The 21387-nt window shown below is 35.3% G+C and overlaps 2 long non-coding RNA genes across 2 annotated transcripts; both read right to left on the bottom strand.

Moving 5' to 3' along the window:
• Positions 1-11283: 11283 nt before the first annotated feature.
• Positions 11284-13498, bottom strand: LOC144351954 (uncharacterized). The gene is made up of 3 exons (XR_013420503.2): positions 13429-13498; positions 11867-11968; positions 11284-11361 (listed from the first exon to the last, which is right to left on the bottom strand). It is a non-coding gene; the product is annotated as an uncharacterized LOC144351954 (long non-coding RNA).
• A 4643-nt stretch (positions 13499-18141) lies between these two features.
• Positions 18142-21001, bottom strand: LOC146737839 (uncharacterized). The gene is made up of 3 exons (XR_014930757.1): positions 20882-21001; positions 20093-20195; positions 18142-18208 (listed from the first exon to the last, which is right to left on the bottom strand). It is a non-coding gene; the product is annotated as an uncharacterized LOC146737839 (long non-coding RNA).
• Between the last annotated feature and the right edge of the window lie 386 nt (positions 21002-21387).

Genomic DNA, 21387 nt, shown 5'->3' with positions numbered 1-21387 from the left:
GCGATAACACCGGGACAAATGGTCTGGGCATGGAACTATAAACTATAGTTCCATGGTCTGGGGTAGTAAAATGTAGCGATGATAAAGTTCCTTTGCTTCTTTCTTGGGAAAACCAAGTCCCGGAACCAAGTAAAGACGGATTTCTCTAAACGATCGTCATTGGCTATTTTCATTATCTTTCGTTTCAGTCCTGCACTTGAATCCATTTTACTGGAAAAATCCAGCAGCCTTCGTTTTGCCTTGATATCGGATATCGTCGATTTACCAACACATTACTCGGTAGATAGATTGCGGTTTCGCCACGTTCTAGTCGATTTATAATTGACACCTTCGCGTCCAAATCAAGCACACAGCGTTTGCGTTTCACTGGGGTAGCCATGCCAACGCTAGATAAAAGACGCTGATAAAGTAAACAGGTGAAAGGTCGCTTCGTATTATCGTATTAGCTGTGTATCGATCGGCTAGCGGCTCGATGTTACCAGATTGCGCGTGGATTTTTGAATGGTAAACTGCTACACAAGATGTCCCGATTTTATTGGATTCAGCAAAGTTTTTAACACCTAGAACGATTGACATAATAAATTGTTGTAAAAATCCAGGTTGGCTACTGTGATCACCGGACGTAAACACTTCGACGCTGTGAACCATCAAACGGCCCACCGACTGTGGTCGTTGGTTGCCGTTGTCTGCTGATAAAGCATCAAAGAGGCACACCAAGGTTTTGTCGTTTCGTCACTCTTTTTCACTGCACTATTGATAAGATGTTTACAGAAACTTTTCAACTGTATTCTAGATAGTGGAAAATTTCCTGCAACCTGGAAATCTACGATTCTTGTTCCACTACTCAAATCAGGCGACAAATTAAATCTTGGTAATTATAGAGCTATTGCATTAACAAGTTGTCTCTCAAAACTATTTACTGGCATAATGAATCAAAGATTGACCACATACTTGGAAGAAAATAAATTATTTACCGACATGCAGTTTGGCTTTAGGAAAGACATGAGAACGACAGACGCAATTTTCCTGATAAAAACAGCAGTTGAAAAAACAATTTATAATAAAAATAAAAGCAGCAAATCTGGAAAACGGTTACACACATGTTTTGTTGACTTTAGAAAGGCTTTCGACAGCATCTGGAGGGATGCACTCTTTCTCAAGTTACAAAACAGTGGTATCACGGGGAACTTTTATGAAATAATAAAATCTATGTATAAGGATATTAAATATAAAATTAAATTGTCAGAGGGTATAACTGATGGATTTCAGTCTACCTGTGGAGTTAAGCAAGGCTGCAATTTATCACCAACTTTATTTAACATTTTTCTGAACGATCTGCCAGAATTATTTGGGGATCAAATTGATAAACCAGTTCTAATGGGCGAGAAACCTATAAATTGCATCCAATATGCAGATGACCTTGCACTTATTTCAGAAACAGAAGACGGCCTACAAAGCTGTCTGAACAAATTAAATGACTATTGTATAAATTGGAATTTAGAAGTAAACGTAAAGAAAACTAAAGTCATGGTATTTAATTGCAGCAACAGACTGATTAAAAACATGAATTTTAAAATCAACAACCAAGACATAACAGCTGTTAGCGAGTTTTGCTATTTAGGGGCAATATTTACTCCAAATGGGAAATTTAAAACAAACTTATCTATGTTAAAAAATAAATCAATGAAGGCCCTTTTCAGCATCAGACAAACAGTCTTAAACCACAAAATAATCTCACCAGCACTTAGTTTGAAAATTTTCGACCAATTAATTTCACCTATACTCATGTATGGTGCAGAAATCTGGGTCAATGAAATCACAACTGACAGTAACAGTTTAGAGCAAGTTTGCAGTCATTTTTACAGGTTTATCCTAGGAGTGAGTAAAATGACGCCAATTAGTGGTTTGAAAGCAGAACTTGGTAGGTTACCAGTAAAATTAAAAATTAATTTGGCTCAAATTAAATACTGCCATAGACTATATAGTCTGCCAGATAATCACATTTTAAAATTAGCCCTGGATGAAATGATAAAAATTAATTCAAACTGGGTAAGGACTATTAATGCTACACTGGGACATGATCTAATTAAAATAAAAAATGATCACAATATGGAAAATTGGAATCAAATACTAAAAAAAGTAAAACTCAGACTATCTGAGATTTATATTCAAAGATGGAGAGAAGAACTAAATTTCAGTGAAACCAATGAAAATAGGGGAACAAAACTGAGAACATACAAACTATTCAAAGTAAGCTATAATATGGAAAATTATTTGCAAAACATTTCAAATTTCAGCCTCAGGAAAATGCTTTCAAAATTCCGTCTGAATGACCACAACTTAGAAATAGAATTAGGTAGAAGAACAAAGCCCAAAATAGAATTAGAAAATAGACACTGTAATAAATGTAACACTAAAGCATTAGGAGATGAAAAACATTTCCTGCTATTTTGTACTGGCTATATAGAACAAAGAAAAAAACTGTTCGATGAGTGTGCAATAAATATTTACACAATGGATGTGAATTCCATATTTAAAAAGATTATGGAGAATAATATAGCTGTAGCAAAATACTTAAAGAGCACAATTTTTAAAACCACAGAAAGTAATTAATTTATTTTTTCTTTTATTTTACTAACATTTTATTTTTATCTCTTATGTATTGTATGTATTTATGTTCCTTACCATACAAAAACCCTCTGAAGGTTTTTAGAAGTGTAATAAAGTTATTATTAAACTGGCGTCGCTTCTGTGGCAAGACATCCAGAAGTTATTTTCTTTCCTTTTTTATTCCGAAAAGGATGTGACTTCTGATACTGGACATTAAAATTAAAAATCGGAAAAAACATGGGATCGGCTCATGGCCGCGTTTCTTTGACGGCAGTGGAACTCCGTACAATTTTCCCGGGAAACATATCCGAACTGCAGTGACTTACAACTTGGTAAAGTTAAGGTCTAACTGTAAACAGTGGAGAAGACATTTGATGAAGTTTGTGTTTTTAGGACATTTTTTATTTACAGTGGAACACTGGTGTTGCATAATAGGCTTGTCTGAATTTAGGAAATTATTCGATCTGTAATTCGTTTCATTGTTTGCGCAGACACTGTAAACAACGAACGTACACGTGAAAGACGTCGGATTACTTGTTGATAATAGCTTTATTGAAAGTGTTGCACCAGGAAATCACACAAGACGACTGTAGTATTTATTGTTCACAGTTGACTTTTGTATTATACGGAACACGGCCAGACCTGCATACAAACTTTGGGGGACACACAGTAGGTTCGGACAACCGAACGTTTCGGATAATCGACGTTCTACTGTACTAGCATTTTGGCATTTTGGCATTTTGGCGTTGTGAGGTTTATTCGTGTAGTTTCTTGTTAGCGGCAACGTTGATAACAGATATCCCCCAATCGAAATAATTTCCGTTTTTTTGGGACATTGTTTGTGTAATTATGAAACGGGGACTGAAAAGCTTGCAGCGTACATTGCTGTTGTTTCAAAAGTAGATTAGATCTTGAGTCGGGAAATCACAGCTTTTTAGCAGGTCGTTGACCATATCGGATTTATTGCTAATTACATAAACATGTTTCTACTGCTATTAAACGATAGTCTTTTTCCCATACAGTAGTGCATGGAGCTAAAAAAGAAGGAGAGTGAACTCCCTTTGATGCTATTGTTACCATGACTTTTTTTTAGCTCCATGAGTAGTACGAATAATAACATCATACATGTATTTATTTTATTCGTTAAAATTAAGAAACCATGACAATTGTTAGCTAAAATAAAAATGTTGTTGCATGCAGTAGGGGCGGAGTTGATACTTGCCTGAAGTACATGTACTTGACTGAGACAGGAAGTGTGCCACATTGAATTGTATTGTTCAAACACAGTGTCTTTGTTGAAAGACATGCATGCGTCTTGCTGCAGTTTATGCAGCTCTCTTGGTCGTGGTATACGTTGCGGGCAACGTAATATCAAAATAGCTTAAGCGGCCAATAAGAGCTGCTAAACTGCAGCAAGCATGCGTCATATGGCCATAGTGTGTCCACAGTCCCTCTATCTATATAGAGGGACTGTGGTGTGTCATTGTTTACAAACAAGGGTCTACCCACGAGCCTTGCGTTTATAGTGTGTGTTGTTATCGTCGCTTGGGACTCAATTCCCGTGCGTGCGCAGGTGACGACCATAAAGACAATTATAAGACAATGTGAACCTCGGAAATTTTTCTGTTAGTCCGAATTTTAAATGCGTGCGAGCGAGCGGTGATATTTCGGGGTTTGCGCGGTAGAAAATAAAGCGGAAATTGTCCGGTAAAATTCAACAAGCGGTCAAAAAAAACGAGAAAAAAGGTGATTGGAAAGCGGGAGCGGGCGGGAGGTAGTGCGAAATGAGTACTGTAAATTTGTGCAACTTTCTTTTAAATCGTTTTATTTTCCAAGTCAATATTCTATTTTACTTATACCATGGAGGTAGAAAAGATCTCTTTTCTACCTCCATGCTTATACCATGTTTTATAACGCAATGGCGAAGAAAAGAAAGAAAGCGTTGACAGATGAAGAAAAATCTGCCACTCAGTGTCGCACTCTGACACAGCAATTTTTAGCTCCGCTGTCGACTTTGTCGAGCGGAGCATATCATATGAGTAAGCAAATAACACCGAATAAACGGCAAGGTAAAGACTATGTCTAATTATAGTAAATACGTACTGCGTGCGTGACTCGAACCGGCGCTCGCGTACGGCACCTAATCGCCTAGCTTCACGCCACTACACGTCTTCCCCTCGGCCACCGGGCATCCCCAAAAAGGATGCTTAATAACCGAGCTTATTACGTGCAGAGAACGTGAAACCCGTCCACGTGATACGCGCCACACAGCATGGCCAGAATGCGGCAAAGGCCTTCAGATCTGGCTGTAGTAGGATGGTGAAAGTAATGGTACAGCATTTTAACAGTGAATAAGTACTGAGAAATAATTTTTAAACTCATAGTTGCTGTCGACATAGGAAGTAAAGTAAGCAAATAACACCGAATAAACGGCAAGGTAAAGACTATGTCTAATTATAGTAAATACGTACTGCGTGCGTGACTCGTCCTATGTCGACAGCAACTATGAGTTTATATCATATGAGTGATTGTCCGTCGTCGTCCGTCGCCCGTCGTCCGTCGTCCGTGTCAATGTTTTACTTTTTCGACTTCTTCTTGAAAACTACAAGTCTGAATGCTTTGATACTTGGTGTATATGTACCTTGGGTAGACCTCTCTCAGATTTGTTCATTTCATGATCATATCTTCAATTCTCTAATTTTGGTGAATATTTTTGTCATTTTTGGTACAAAGTGATATTTTCGACTTCTTGTTAAAAAACGCAAGTCCAATTGCTTTGATATTACATATATAGGTACTACATGTGAATCTTTCTCAGATTTGTTTATTTTGTAATGATATCTTTAATTCTCTAATTTTAATGAATATTTTTGTCATTTTTAGTAAAAAGTGATATTTTCAACTTCTTGTTAAAAACCGCAAGTCCAATTGCTTTGATATTACATATATAGGTACTACATGTGGACCTCTCTCCGATTTGTTCATTTTGTAATGATATCTTTAATTCTCTAATTTTGGTGAATATTTTTGTCATTTTTGGTAAAAAGTGATATTTTCGACTTCTTGTTAAAAACCACAAGTCCAATTGCCTTGATATTACATATATAGGTACTACATGTGGACCACTCTCAAATTTGTTCATTTTGTAATGATATCGTCAATTCTCTAATTTTGGTGAATATTTTTGTCATTGTTGGTAAAAAGTGATATTTTCGACTTCTTGTTAAACACCGCAAGTCCAATTGCTTTGATATTACATATATAGGTACTACATGTGGACCTCTCTCAGATTTATTCATTTTGTAATGATATCTTTAATTCTCTAATTTTGGTGAATATTTTTGTCATTATTGGTAAAAAGTGATATTTTCTTCTTGTTAAAAACCACAATCATTTATGGTGAAAAATTATATTTTTTAATTCTTGTTGAAAACAGCAAGTCCCATTGCATTGGTACTATGCATATTGTTCATTTTCTAATGATATCTTCTGTTCTTTAATTGAAATGTGCATTGCTAACAGCGGAGCTATCTCAGTCGAGAGGCTGCTTGTTTTTTTTCAAACATCGGCCATTTTGTTTCACCATGAAAACCGTTTTATTAGATCACTTATCAGAGACACTTGAAGGATTAGCTTGTTTGTAAACTGTCAGCGTGTACAGTGGGACAGTAATGTTTGTCAGAGGATTATCCTTCGTTGTTTGTTTGCATAACAATGGAAACCCAAACGTTCCTGGAGTGGGGACTCAAATGCCAGCAGTTTTCTTTAATTTTCACGCTCGAGCTTGAAATTATTCATTATCTGACACTCTTTATGAGCTCTATGATATCAGTGGTTAATATGTTTGGCCATTTTTAGTGTATATTTATAATAATGCAGCAAATCTACAGTGTTTTATTAACCAAGACTGTTTTTCGCGTTTTTCTCGAACTGAAGTTTCGATTGAGTACGACTCATTGGGACCGCCGCCAAATCAAGTGCGTTCGGACTAGGACATTCATACTCGAAGTTATCGTTCAAAAGATAATGATGGTGCGAAATATGTCTGGGTTTTTAAAGAAAATGCTTTGTCACAGAATAATAGTCTGTTAAATGTGCCAAGTATGAAATAATTTGAGGACAAAAAAACAAACCTGCATAGAAATCGGAATAATAGGTCTTTTGATTATCGGAGACGCATTTCAATGGACTTGATTACGGACAATGCATGACTAAATTTCACCAGGAAATTCCGCAGTGTGCTCTCGCAATCGAAGACTTAGTCATTTTTACAAGATTCGCCATTTTTGATGTCACGTGATAATTATGTAAACAATGACTGTCCAGTTTGTGCGAACTTGTACCTCTATACTTAGTCTTTTGAAATATATAAGCTAAATTACTCTTCTGAACAAGACAACAGACAGAGAATGATTTATTCGAAAACGTCACAAAACCCTTCTCGCTACCTTAAATGGAAGGCACCTGTGAATGTGTGAATTGACTCTGGAAAAACGCGTCATATATGCACATAATATAGAAAAGATATAATAGCACATTGCAGAAAATCTTAGATGTATTTACATCATTTACATAATTGAAATATGCCTAGGAGTGAATGCATGATATCATAATTAATATCGACTATTAATTGGAGGACTTCAAATCGTCATTATTATTGAATCATTGGACCAAATATTTGCGGTCAGTACCAGCCATCCCCAAATAATAAATAAAATTCACAGTTTCTGTTTTCTTCTTCCTTTTTAATTCAAAGTTACTTAATTCCTGATTTTCAGCCATTAACACGATTCCATAATCACGGGCTATAGAGGTATAATATTGTCAGAGAAACACATTTTGTTGATTATATCTAATTTTTTTGAAACTCGCTTACTAAACCCCATTTCGAATTTTAATTTAGTTAATGTACTCGTACTTGTGACACTAGCTAGGTCAACTTCTTATAGTTCATGATTTTTTCCACGGACAAGAACACACTAGACAACTAGGCCACTCTATCACTGGCAATCTTTAATTGTGTAGTCAATCACTTCACTTCCCATTGTTATTTTGTATGAAACAGTTGTTTCACTTGAAAATGCATTAAAAACTAAATACGTTTTGGAACGACTAAACTATTTATAGACTGGCTTACAGTCGGGGGAGATTATATTTGTCCTGTCTCAAGTAAATTAAGGAAATATTTCCACGAAATACCCCACTCACCGCGAAATTCCCAAATATGGGAACATATTCTTTCAAATTAAAAATGACATCTATGTTTGAAAAAATCGCCCCTACTGTGGCCAGTCTAAACAATATACAGTGAAAGGCAAACAGCTGGGCCTGACATCTGGCCTGACATGTAGGCAGGCGTGAGTGGCGCCCTTACCGACCGAACGTCACCAATCCCCACTATCCGCGGGGGCGGAGCTACGTCACAGACGTTCCACGTTGCTAAGACGCGCACCACTGTACCATGCATTTCGATGGGCTCTGTGCGCGCTGCTGTGGAACACTGGTCGAGCCGGTGAAAATTCGAGAAAACAACACAAAATCAACTTTAAAGTAATCCCGAACAATCAAATTTATATATGTTACACACGTAGGGCTAATCTTGTTGCATTGTTCAGAGGAGTCTCAACAATCACTCCAAAGTACCGTTTTCTGCGAGTTTTGGGCCTTTGTTTTCACAGGCGGTGAAAATGCCCGGATGTCCGCCCCGAGGATACGTTGGGTTTGGAGCACCGCGGAGGGTGCAATTCACGCGACCTTGTCTGGCTACCGGTACGTATTTATAATTTATAAAGCACACGCATGCCTTCACATGACATGGCAAGTGCGCCATCTTATCCGCTTTCTGATTGGATAATTTTGAACTATTTTATTAATATTTAATTAACGATGATGTCACAATACACGTTCTGTAATGGTCAAATTAAATTCCAACACTCCGTTGGAGTTGTAAAGATGTATATTTTATAACGACCACGAATTACGTATATTATTATTATGTATTACGTTGTGCGATTTAGGGATAAGTTGTTTCGCTTTTCGTCATCGCGACATCAAAACATACAAAGTTGAACAGACCTTAGACTGGAGGTTTTATTTTAATCGTCATTCAAATATACTCGCAATATTTATGTCATGCAATCAAAGTTTGGCTTAATTCGGGTGTGACAGTTTTATGCACCGTTGTCATGGCAGTGCGTTGAACACGTACTATTGAACTACGATGACAAAATCAATTTGCATTTGCGTACGCATTTCTACATATCGAGCGTTTTGATTTATATCAAAGTTCCTTATGTCATCTGATCACTGTTAGCGTGTACCCTTCATCTTTGTTTTAATTAACAAGCATAACCTGTTACGCAATGTATGTTGCAATTGTTCAATTTGGAAAGTTATCTTGCCACGGTAGTGTGTTATTTAAACGCTATAAAACTGAAACGCTGCATAAAGAGGTCTTGAACGTGTATTGTCTAGTTCCACCATACAGTGCCACGTTATTGACGTATTAAAAACACACATCTTGTTTTTGTTGCTTGGTTATTTGAAATGTCATATGATGGTCTTCACGGTGTTAACCTGAGAGGTACGATACGAATTACTAGTAGTATGATGTTCATCAATATCACCGTCCCCAATACACTGTAGTACAGCCATTCGTTATTTTAAATAATACTATCAACCGATAGTGGATATTAAATCTCATAATGTTATTCTTCAATTGTATCTCACGCACTAACGTCAATGATGAATATCTCGAAATGGTGCAACTTCAAATGCAAGGACCAAAATGACGAATGGATTGCTATGAAGTATTCTACGATACTGTGCTAAAACCTGACATATGCCACTCAATAATTTATTTGAGAATGGAATGATTTTAAATGTGCAGATGCGAAAGAGTTAGAACACTGGAGAATTCCACCTTAGTTGGTTTTGGTTTGCCATGGACCTTCTATGTAGATTTAATTTATCGCACTCGTACATATTTGCACTTGTCTCATGACACGAGCCAATATCTCGACTTTTTCAAAAATAATTATCTCTAAAGAAAGAAATACAGACAGAATTTTCATTCCACTATCTATATTAGATTATCCTATATTTTAACTGTCAAACGTCTTGCTCATACGGACGGTATATAGCGTATATGTGATACTTTCAGTGTCCACATTTCGGCGATGGCTATTACAAAATGAAAATCAGAGAAAAAAGATCGATATTGCCGCTTTAATTATGCAGGATAATAATTACCAATCTGACTACAGAATAATCACATTATTGTAGCATTCATGAAAACGAATACTGTAATATTATGGCAGAGTTCTGTGATTACCAACATTGTTTTTATGCCCTTCAGGTGATTAACTAATTGAAAATTAAAAAGAATTTTATATTTTTCTCAAAATGTTTTGTCTTGGCCTTCTGAGTATGTCGTGCGCTTTCTCATCGAAGTAGAGAATACCTGTAAACACAAACAAACCATAATTAATTGGCTTATTGCAGGTTCACAGTTTTATTTTCTGTATTACTAGTTAAACTAAGTGATTGAAACCCGTTGAACGGTAACACTGATGTATGTCATTCAAAACTATATCTCATGGTAGACATTTCTAAATATACAGTCCTTCGACCATACGAGTCTGTGTTACACATTACATATGTAATACCTTTACTATATGTCGTTACCTCGGTTAATTCGAGAAATTGCACGTGGTAAATGTTGATGAAAGTTAATATATGAAATCGTCACTATTATTTGTATTATTTGGCTTAAAATAACAAAATGATCGTACCCGATGCCAGCAACATAATTCTGTTACCAAGCAACATCGGATTTAACGTTGTGTTCAAAGGTGAGCATGTTATGTCAACTGTTTCATGACCAACAATATTAACGAGACATTGAGCATTACATGAACCGTCCTAAACATCTTAAACAACCTTTGAGCCTTATCAATAATTGTTTTAAGTCCAATACTATAGGATCGTTTCGGTAATAGCATAACTGCCTCCGGATGTATAATTTCAATGGTAACGGTAAAACCACATGACGGCAATCAGTATGCCTGTGTTGCCCTTTGTATGACCTGTGAATTTGGCAGAGGGTCGTCGTAATTAATAGTTGGTACATTGCAATCATTCATTTCTGATGGATTGTTTTGATTTTGCGGTTCAAAAAGTGAAGCTTGAAGAGGCAACATTTTCCAGAGTAACACCGCATACAATTGTGGTCTCACGAAGCTTGTTACAGAAGACACAATATATTTACATACACTTAACTCCCGCACCTGGCAGGCAATTACCGAGAGGCTCAAGCATGCCCGAGAAATGGTTGATGATTTGCTCAAATATTGTGATTTTGAACACAAATGACCGCCAGTCAGTGTAATTTTATCAAAACACGTGAACTCAAACACCCAATTAGAATATTCAACGAATTAAAAAAAAATATTGGACTTACTTTAATTGTTGTCTACAAAACAGAATTCTCCTCCTGTGTGGCTTTTTTCAGTTCTTTGTCAGATACTTCCCTGTCAAATCCTAATTTATATCTGACTTTAACTTCCAAAGCCAAGTCTTTGCGGCCAGAAACATCGAGTAATTTAATCAGTACATCGGATTTAGTTCTGGATAGGTGATTCATTTCTTTTAACTTAATAAATAGATCAAATGTTTTTTTAATTTTTTCTCTTTCACCTTTTTTAATTTGCGGATCGAGTCCTTCAGTTAATCCAAGCATAGTAGTGAACTCTGTTAACAAGAACATGTACATATAATTGATTTATTTTTGTACGGAAATATATCAAAAGGAAGCTGAGTTGATTGGAAATAATTAAAAATGGAAATGTGAAAAAAAGTATTAAAATTGTCACCAGCTAAACTAACCACCTTTGCTTGCAATTTTGTTCCTGATTATATATGTGCCAAGTTTCATTGGAATATGATGAGTCGTTCTTGAACAGACACACAGACAGACTGAGTAACTGCAAAGACTCCCATTCAGAGAAACAAAAACACCACAGGGTAGTGGTTACTCAAACACGATTAGTAGTTTTTATAAGAGTTATACATTATTTATTTTGTCTGATATTAGGGAGTGTCATTTTTACATTTGACTAAAATGGAGGTTCAACAAGCATATCAAACTTACACAAATTCATTTAAATACAGATCGTTAACGTATTAAACTGCACATATGCACTTAACATAAGACATATTGTAACCCTCATTTTGGTATATGAGTGTTATATCTTACCTCCAGATGAGACATCACTTGCCAATCCGTTTAAATAAAGAATAAAGCAGTCCATATTACATCATTGAATTAGGATATTTGTGAACATTATGAAATTTCACCCTGAAAAGTAAGACAAGCAAGATTGAAATATTAATATACAAAACCGTTTAATAACCTTTGTTCAGTGTTTACTAACAGTGACAATATACCAAAAAGGTTACAATCGATCCCCACATATATCAGTGTATACCGGATTTTTTTCTCATAAAAATAGATGAATATGTGTATTTCATTTCTAGTACTATTGTCTTGTCTACTCCATTTTAGCAGTGAAATGCCCCTGTGCAGTGTGAGTTCTGTGGATGCCCTCTCAACATCAATAAGCAGGCCTTACACTGTGACAGACATAAACTGGATGAATACACAGTAAAAATCATTCTTGGTAAATACAGGCAATCTATAGGCTTTAACAATAAGAATGGCATGAGAAGCAGTAACTCACTGAGAAAAGGCAACTTTGAAGCTCGACTGCAAAATGGTTGAAGGACTGCAGTCGTCGTGCCGCGTCCTGTTCGATATGGGACTCATAGCGACGCATACAACGCGTGTAAAATACATTGTTTATTTACATGAAATTCAAACACGCGCTGCGCGACGACCACCGCGCTTTAAGACCGCATGACAATCAACAGCATGGCCGCCACTCCGCCATTCTGAATCAAATCACAAAACAAAACTCACCATGTGCAATGTTAAAACCAAGTTCGCCTAAAGACATGTTTGAGAAATTACATGTTGAAAGTTTGTTTCCGTGAGAAAAATTACAAGGTCAAAATGCCAACTTTGAATCCAGGCACTATCCAGGCATGTCCGTTAAATAACGGACGCACGATTTAAATGAAAAATTCATTCTACCAACTTAATGAATTCAACACCGCACTATATATTTTCATATTATTAAAAAAATACGTTGTTATATGTTCACCAAAAAGAACCGGACAGCTAGCCATATATCAAGTTACCCGTTTCCCCTATTAAACCAGAGAAATTATTCAATCCAAAATCATCTTTCTAAAATGAAAACGAATGGACGAACATGTTTAAGTACAAACTAACACTCCTGTATACTAAAGCTGTTATCAGTTTGAATGATTACCGGTATGTTGATCAAGATCTGTGTTCATCTGTGGTTCAAAGTCTAATAGTGTAACTTAAAAGAACACGCTGTCTGTCGTGAAAGCTAGTCATGGTCAGAAAACTTTGAAACTGTCACAGTGGTCGTATGCATCATGGCTACTTCTTCTTCATTAACGCATAGGGTACCAGGTGACAGTTTTAACACTTGGCCCGAACGATGTCCATATTAACTGCACTCAATTGAAAATTCACAAAGTTGATCAGATTCCCATGAGGTCCGCCATTTTGTCTATACCCAGGTAGCGCGATTTTTTTTTTTTTAGTGTGTGTCAAGTGTGAGTGAACACAACCACCTTGTTAACTAGCAAAGCCATATTACGATAATATTATCTAATAGAAAGTACACGAAGAATAGTTTTTGTATTGATGAAATAGATACTCACCGCACTGATTACCGCGACCGGAAACGCAAAACTAGCGTGTATAAGCTTATTGACCGTTTAAACACGGAGCAAAGGGCACATTGCAAAATGCTTCAGCAATGAGTTAGTAGGTACACTGTGGTTATCAATATGACATAGCTGATGGTAGAACAAAATGACGGTTTAATCATAGCATGTATAGCCCTGAAATTAACATACAAAAAACAAACCAAATTTACCATGAGACACGTGCGAATGTGTTTAAATCACATATTACAAGTTGCATACCTTATTGAATACACTTTGTATTTTTCATTATAATTATGGTATATTATACTATAGTGTTAATGTTCATGGTATATTTTGATTTTATATCGACCTTGCATAGTTCCGTTAATCTATGGTGTATTTATGTTTTCCTTTCATTTATACGATATGGCCCCAAGTGTTAATAAATCGGATATCGCCTTCAAACAACAACGGCCTATATGAATATTTTTTAATCAATTTCTGAAATTATTATGCAAACTAGTCACGTGACACTGAAGTTAATGCTACAAGAAGGAGGATAGACATCTCCTTTTTATATAGCTTTCCTTCATCTAATGATTATTTGCTTTATTTGAACCTTATCAAAGCTATCTTGAAAATATCCATATCCTAATGCATCCACTAGGTTCCATTTTTTAAAATTAGACATTTTTAATAAATGATAGTGATACATTTGTATCACCAATGGTCGGTGGTCACAAGACTAGGTCATGGTGCAATCACTACGTCATCGTGACCTACTCCTAATTTTTTTTCTTTTGAAATGCTAATTTCCATAGTTAGTGTTTTAAACAGCATCAAATATGCATACATAATCTCTATGCAATAAAAACCTATATACAAAAAAATCATTCAAGAAACCTCATTTTTCCTTTCAGTGATTTGATTTTGATTGGTTTTATTAAACTTTGCAAATTCAATACTAAGCACCAGTACAACATGATCATATTTTAATAATATTTGATTCTAGTATAGATATTATTTATATAGTGTAGACTGAAATCTTTGTGTTTACACACAACAAAGAATAACATAGAATAATTTCTGTACTGTATATGTAACAGCAATAATTCATTCAAAAAACCTCATTTTTCGTTGATATACGTGTAAATAATTACACGAATCGATTGTTATTAAAACTTGTGGGGTTCTTTTCACTTCGAGACTCATCAATTTATAAGATTAAAAGTTCACTTTCCGATAATAATTCTAATAGCTTCTAATATACGTGGTATTGACACATTGACATTCTGGTGTTTACCCTGTAAAATGCTCAACATGAAATGAAAATAATTGAGATGAATGTGACATTTTTAAACGCATATATTGATTAATTAGTAGAATTTGTTTCTTTGTTATTGTACAATGAGATATTCGTGTCATAATTTGTGTTGTATGAATCGTGTCCCATTAGTCCTTATAAATAGTCATCCCATCAATGTATTTTTTTTACTGACGATTGCCACTCACATGCATCATTGGTCGTGTCATCACGGTTGCCTGGTGTGACAGATTTGGGACGTACTACTTTGCGCAATTTTGCACACAAATTGTTGATTTGGCACTCGCAGTATCAAATGTTTTATATACGGCGTGCTCATTGTCTTGTCAATGCGCTAAGTAACACTATATCACTACTTTGTATATCATTTGATGTAATAATTAACCATCCGATATGACATCACTGTTTGTTTCATCAGCCAGCGATTCCTGCAGATAAAGCCTTTTCGTCATTGTGAATGTAATCAGCATGTGACAAACTTGATTGTGTTGTTTCTGGTGAGCATTGTCGATCTGGGTCTCGTTGAATGTGTGAGAGTCAGGTTTATGAGCAAATAGAGAAACCTTCGATCACATAACCACAAAGGGCCTTGTGGCTTGAATTGTTTCAGAAAGTTTTTGTGATGAGGTTATGCTGCTCATCGTAGTAATACTAATACTCTAATAGGAATAATGTGTCTTGTTTATGTACAGGTATTTGGGCACTGGCAACATATATATGGAAGCGTCCAGCGTTCACGCCATTGAACTTGTTTGTTATTTAATATATTTAATATGTGCGTCTGCATGGCGCCGACTGATTGGTTTCAATGCTAAATTGGTGAGTTCATCAAAGATCATCCTTGTTCATTCACTCACTTATCAATTACACATATTGATGTAATTGGTCACCTGAATTATTCATGGTACAACCAGTAACTCCTTGTACTAATATAGAGGGCATGACGTATTTGAAGATCATTCAATTTCAATTAAAAGATTGCAAACAACATTGTTCAAATTATTTGCATTGCATCACGTTCTTATCCTCTTTTGAAGATTAATCGTTCATGTTGGAACTTATTATATCCCGAATTAGTTTAATGCCAGGAAAATCCATGGCAACAATACCCCATCTTTTCTTGTTGTACCTAATTTTGAAGTGTACCTCTTTATTGACTTTCAATGCAGCTGAAAAAGGTTTGTTACCACTTCCAGATCCACTGAGCTCGGTCACGAATAAGCTATTGACAGAACTGTCAGCAGCTTTATCAAGATTATATTTAACACTTGATATTTTATGATTGATATTGATATTGCGGCTGTTTTCGATTATAAGTGACTCATAATCGATACCAATACTTGCATTTTCGTAGTGGTGAAAAATGATAATTTTTCCACGTGCTTCATACATTTCTGGTATGTGGCTTTCAACCCAGAACTTTTCTCTCCATCTAGTCATGTCGATAACGGCTTTCACCTTTTCATCCATTCCCACTTTTGTGTCGAATTGAGTTACTTCCTCTCTTTCTATTTTCATGATAATAGTTTCAGTAGGGTGGTATTCGAGATATCTGAGACAATCATTGATTACATCTGTGAGAATACATTTCTGGTACACCTGACCATGGTGAATAGGAAGATTCGTACTATTTCTACACCGAACATCTATGAACCTGATGCCGGCCTTGAGCTGGGATGTTAGGCTTTTACTTTGACATTTGTAGTAATGTGTTCCAAAATCACCTTCATGAAGGGCAAGTGAACAATGAGTGCCTGGAATAGATAACGCAGCGATACTTGTATGGTCATTAACTTCAGACATCCAATCCCATGTTTCATCGAAGGGTCTGTCACTGTTGTCAAAATATGGTTCCACCGTAATTTTTGGTGTATCTAGGACATTTGCCAAAAGTCCCTGAAATGAAAACCAAAGTAAAACTCGATTGTAATGTGTGTGTTTGGTTTCGATGAATGATATTGATCTTTGAACTAATGTAAATATTATTTAAATCAATGATGTAGTCATTTCCAAATATTATCACTTACCGAAGCTCCTTTGATAATGTCCATCAGTGAATGTGATGAGGTGGGATCTGTGGAAACATAAGTTGTATAAAGTTCAGACATATTATCTGAATGCTCAATCTGATTAAAATGTTATGTATTGTACAGCGTGTATTGTATTGTATTTTATTTTATTTTATATATTTATTTTACTTTTACTATTTTTTTATATTATCTTTTTTTTACGTACTTGTGATTGGTTTTTTTTTAACTATCGCCACATACCAAAATGTATAGTAAAAATAAATAATTAAACTCAAATTAAAAAAAAAGCCCAAACTAGGATCTTATTTTAATCAGATTGCTAAATGCTTAGATACAGGCGAATACGGTAGTGTATATGCCATACCAATATTTTTTACAATGGGTTACCTGACGACCAATTTTTGTTTCACTATTCCCACTAATGAAAACATTTTTACATGCAAATGACCTGTGAATTGTACAGATCGTTGATAACGCTGTAGACTAGATTCGCGAGTCTCGATATCACAATAGCGATACTGATCACCAGGCAACGAACCCCTAAACGAATAGTGGCATGGCATGCTACCGTATTCGCCTACATCGAAGCTTTCAGATGATATTGTTATAGTAGTATTCTTAGTAAAGTTAAACAGAAAGTCTGAATCACAGTTCAATTTTACCTCTGCTGCTACCTTAAGCTGATCAATTGAAAACTAAAATGAGGACAATCTCAACAAATAAATTTTACTGGACGTTTACTGATACATTTTTTCTTGGGTTAATATGAGACAGAAGGAAAAGTTGACAACAAAAACGTATAAATAATATTCAAATAAGCTATTTAATCTGCAGACTATAATCATTATATCAACTGTATAATCATTTATCTAAAGAAACATTTTAGCAAACTGATGAAACAAAAAATAATTAGCTAATTAATTTGCCCAAAATTTTACAACGTTTTAATACATTTGAGTAGACTTGCAAAGATGCAAAACACGCTAAAACAATTAATTATGCAAATTGGTTCAATAAAATGAACATATAGTCAGCCATGAAACTAACACAAGCAATATATTGAATATACAGTTCAATGAATTTCAGAAAACTGTTGAAATATAACCAAAGCAAGAAAAGGAAATATGACAATAAATGTCCCACTTACTTGAGTTGTTGCCTGTAGGTTCATTAATTTCACCCTCTGTTTCTTTTTTGAGTTCCCTGTCCGTTATGGCTCGATCAAATCCAAATCTGAACCTGGTTCTAACTTGCAAAGCCAAGTCATTGCGACCAGCCGCATTCAATAATGCAACTAATACATCGTCTTTAGTACTGGATAGGTGATTAATTTCTTTTAACTTCACGAATAGATCAAATGTTCTTTTAATCTTCTCTCTTTCACCTTTTTTAATCTTTGGATCAAGTCCTTCCGTTAAATCAAGCATTATTTTGAACTCTGTCGACAAGGACATGTACACAAAAATACATTATTATGAATCAAATAAAATTTAGTAAAAACTCATGTACGCTGAGGGTATGTATCCCAATGAAATATGGAAATAATTAAAATTAATCGAATACTTAAAATCGTACCTGCTAGTATAGCTCTCCTTTTTGATAATACTGACCGAAATGTCTAGGTATACATTTAATGTTACATCTGTGGATTATCTCAGATTATATAAGCACCAAGTTTTATTGAAATAAGATTAATGGTTCTAGAGATATGTGTAAAAGTAAATTGTAGAATATCATAGGCCTCGTATGTACCAAGACGATTATGTTAAATATCTATACAGAAATATATAGACTGAGAACTGCCAAGACTTTCGTCAATATATATATATATATTTAATGATGTCTGATGATGAGTAGGATTCTAGGTATTTTTTAAAAAGGAAGGTTAAATTCACCAACATTAAAAATTTAACAGATTATTCATTTGACATGACATCAGACGTTAAATGATATTTATTTTCAAGATATATAGAAATCACAGTAAAATGTAAACTTTGCATTAGTGTTACCACAAGAGGACTCTCTGGTGAGTGGTCATGCAAATAGCCGGCACAAACAAACAAACACGAACAAATTAATTCACTATCGGTTACGTATTGCGCGGTGTGCAAAATGTTGATAAACCATGGAAATATACGAGCCTATATACTAACATTGTGAAAGTTGCCGCATAAGTAATTAGATGGGACTTTTTAAAATGAAAAAAACAACGATACACGATGACGCGAAGTTGCGATTTAACTATTATTATTTAAGCAAGTTGTAAAATAGCCATAAACATTGTACAAACGGTAAAAATCACCATTGGATCTATGCTGTAAGTTGCCGTGAACTACAACGTAATACAAATCACTATTCTACACAGGCGACAGAAAGACCATAGGTCTTGATGCTTGTATCAGCAGAGAATTGAATATTTTATCGTCTGAACTGTCATGATTTATATTTCAGTCAGTTTGACAGTGGTTGCCATGACATATACTGATAAAGGTTAATGACAAGACCAGATGGCGAGCTGGTCGAAATCAACCAAAAACATCTTATGACTCTGCAGTTTTTAAGATACAATACAGTCGCTGTAATCCTAAACCAATTTTGTTTGCGATTCTAACTAAGGTGGTATCTTTGTGGAATGTTAGTGCAAGACTATTACCCCATAAATATTAGTTAGTGTTGACAATATATAGTAGTGTTTTTCTAGAAAGCTTGACGAGTAATTAATTGATTATGATGTGTAAAACTTTCATGTGATTGGTTGTTTGTTTGAAGGCAAGGCCTTGGAGTCCCTTATACTGATTGTAATTGGTTAAGGAGTGACAAGAAATAAAGAGTGATTTAATGCTGTCTCGGGTGAAAACCAGGGACTTGGCAGAGAATCATTTGGGAACATGAATGGAGCTCGTGTGTGTTTTTTGTCAGCCTAGCGTGGAAACGACCGAATCCCGGTTACCTAAGTGAAAGGTTTTTAACCATCAAAAATACCTATCACAGAACACTCATTGTCTATTAATACCTACTGTGTACTTGTATACTGAATTAAACCTGTTAAGAGTTTTTATTTGAGTATTTAACACTTGTTTTTGTAAACTATATGACTAATTTGGAAGTTGTGACACAGTTTAGTTGTAAGTAGTTTTAGCATAAAAATTCGTCACTAATCCTCTGATATCACTAATATTCAAAGAACTCCCGCTGTGTGTAATTCAGGCCAGAAATAACGCCATTCATTTGAGTGATATAATTTTTATTGGAGACGTGAGCCGATAATTGTGAAGCCGTAACCTGGGTAACCCTAGTGTTGAATTCTGTGACAATATCTTACCATCAGTTGAGACATCACGTGCCAAGTCGTGTAAATAAAAAATAAAGTGGTCCATATTACATCACCAAAATAGGTATATTCTGGAACAGTATACAATTTCACTCTGAAAAGTATGACAAGCGAAATTGTTATATTAATATACAAAATCTGTAATAGTCCCTATCCACTGTTCAGTGACAAATATAGACAAATGTAAATATATTATAATTAAATGTTGAAAAGTATTCAAATGACACCATATTTTGTTCAATCAAAGTGAAAGACAAGCGTTGTATATATATTGAAGACCTGTATTTAGTTATGCCGAGCAATGTTTAAATGAAAATAAAATCGATACATCCTTGAGGACCTTGTTTGAATAAAATTGGTCCAGACATGCTTGGTTTGGACAAAGGTCATATAATACAAAATGTAGGTACACATGTATAACATTGTGTCTTGTCTTTGTACCAACTTTAAACAAAATCCATTCAGACATGTTAGACAAATAAACAGTCGGACGCACTGTCGGAACCCAAAACGCAAGCCATATTTTCGGACCAAAATGAACGGGATTATCGAATTGATCGATTATGTTGAAAAAGTACAGGTATGTTTCCGAAAATTTTGAAACTGGCATAGAGTGTACATGTCTCATAACAAACTCCATAATTACTGAGTGTATATACACGTAGACATAATTTAATTGTTGACACAATTGACAACATTTGTTTCGAACGATATTAACTTCACTTAATATCACAATTGCAGTGGTATCGATGATCTATGAGAACGACGCAAAACCTTTACCTCACTGTGTGATCCGTGAAAACGCCGCTTCATAACTCAATACCTCGGGTCTCCGTGGGGTTCACCCGGGGGTTCACAGGGTTTTCATCACGTTTAGCTCAACATTTTATAACCAAGCCACGATTTATGTTTCACGGACCATCAAAGTTTGAAACAGGATGTACCCAATACACGGAGAATCGTTTTGTCTATAACATAGACCGCACCGAGATTACCCGAACAGTGTGACCGCGATCTGGAACGTACAACAAACATGCACGGGGTTATTAATTAATATGACGGGGACGGAAGCGGTTTTTTTTCAGAGCCATGCAGCAAGAGTTTTTGTATCAGTTGTTTATCTTTCCAAAAGTTCTAGATGTCTCATGAAATAAAATCCAAAAGTTGAAAACTGAGAATCTGAAACTATTTTAGTGTATGCTTCGATAAACATCAAGCCAATATAATGTGGTCTTTATTTTGTCAGCGCCAGCATGACAACGCATTTGTGTGCGTGTGGATTAATA

This window comes from Saccoglossus kowalevskii, chromosome 10 (genome assembly GCF_978046115.1).
Source record: "Saccoglossus kowalevskii chromosome 10, keSacKowa6.1, whole genome shotgun sequence".
In the NCBI taxonomy this organism is placed as follows: domain Eukaryota; kingdom Metazoa; phylum Hemichordata; class Enteropneusta; family Harrimaniidae; genus Saccoglossus; species Saccoglossus kowalevskii.
The sequence above is the reverse complement of the archived record's forward strand: the minus strand, read 5'-3'. Positions and strand labels throughout refer to the sequence as shown.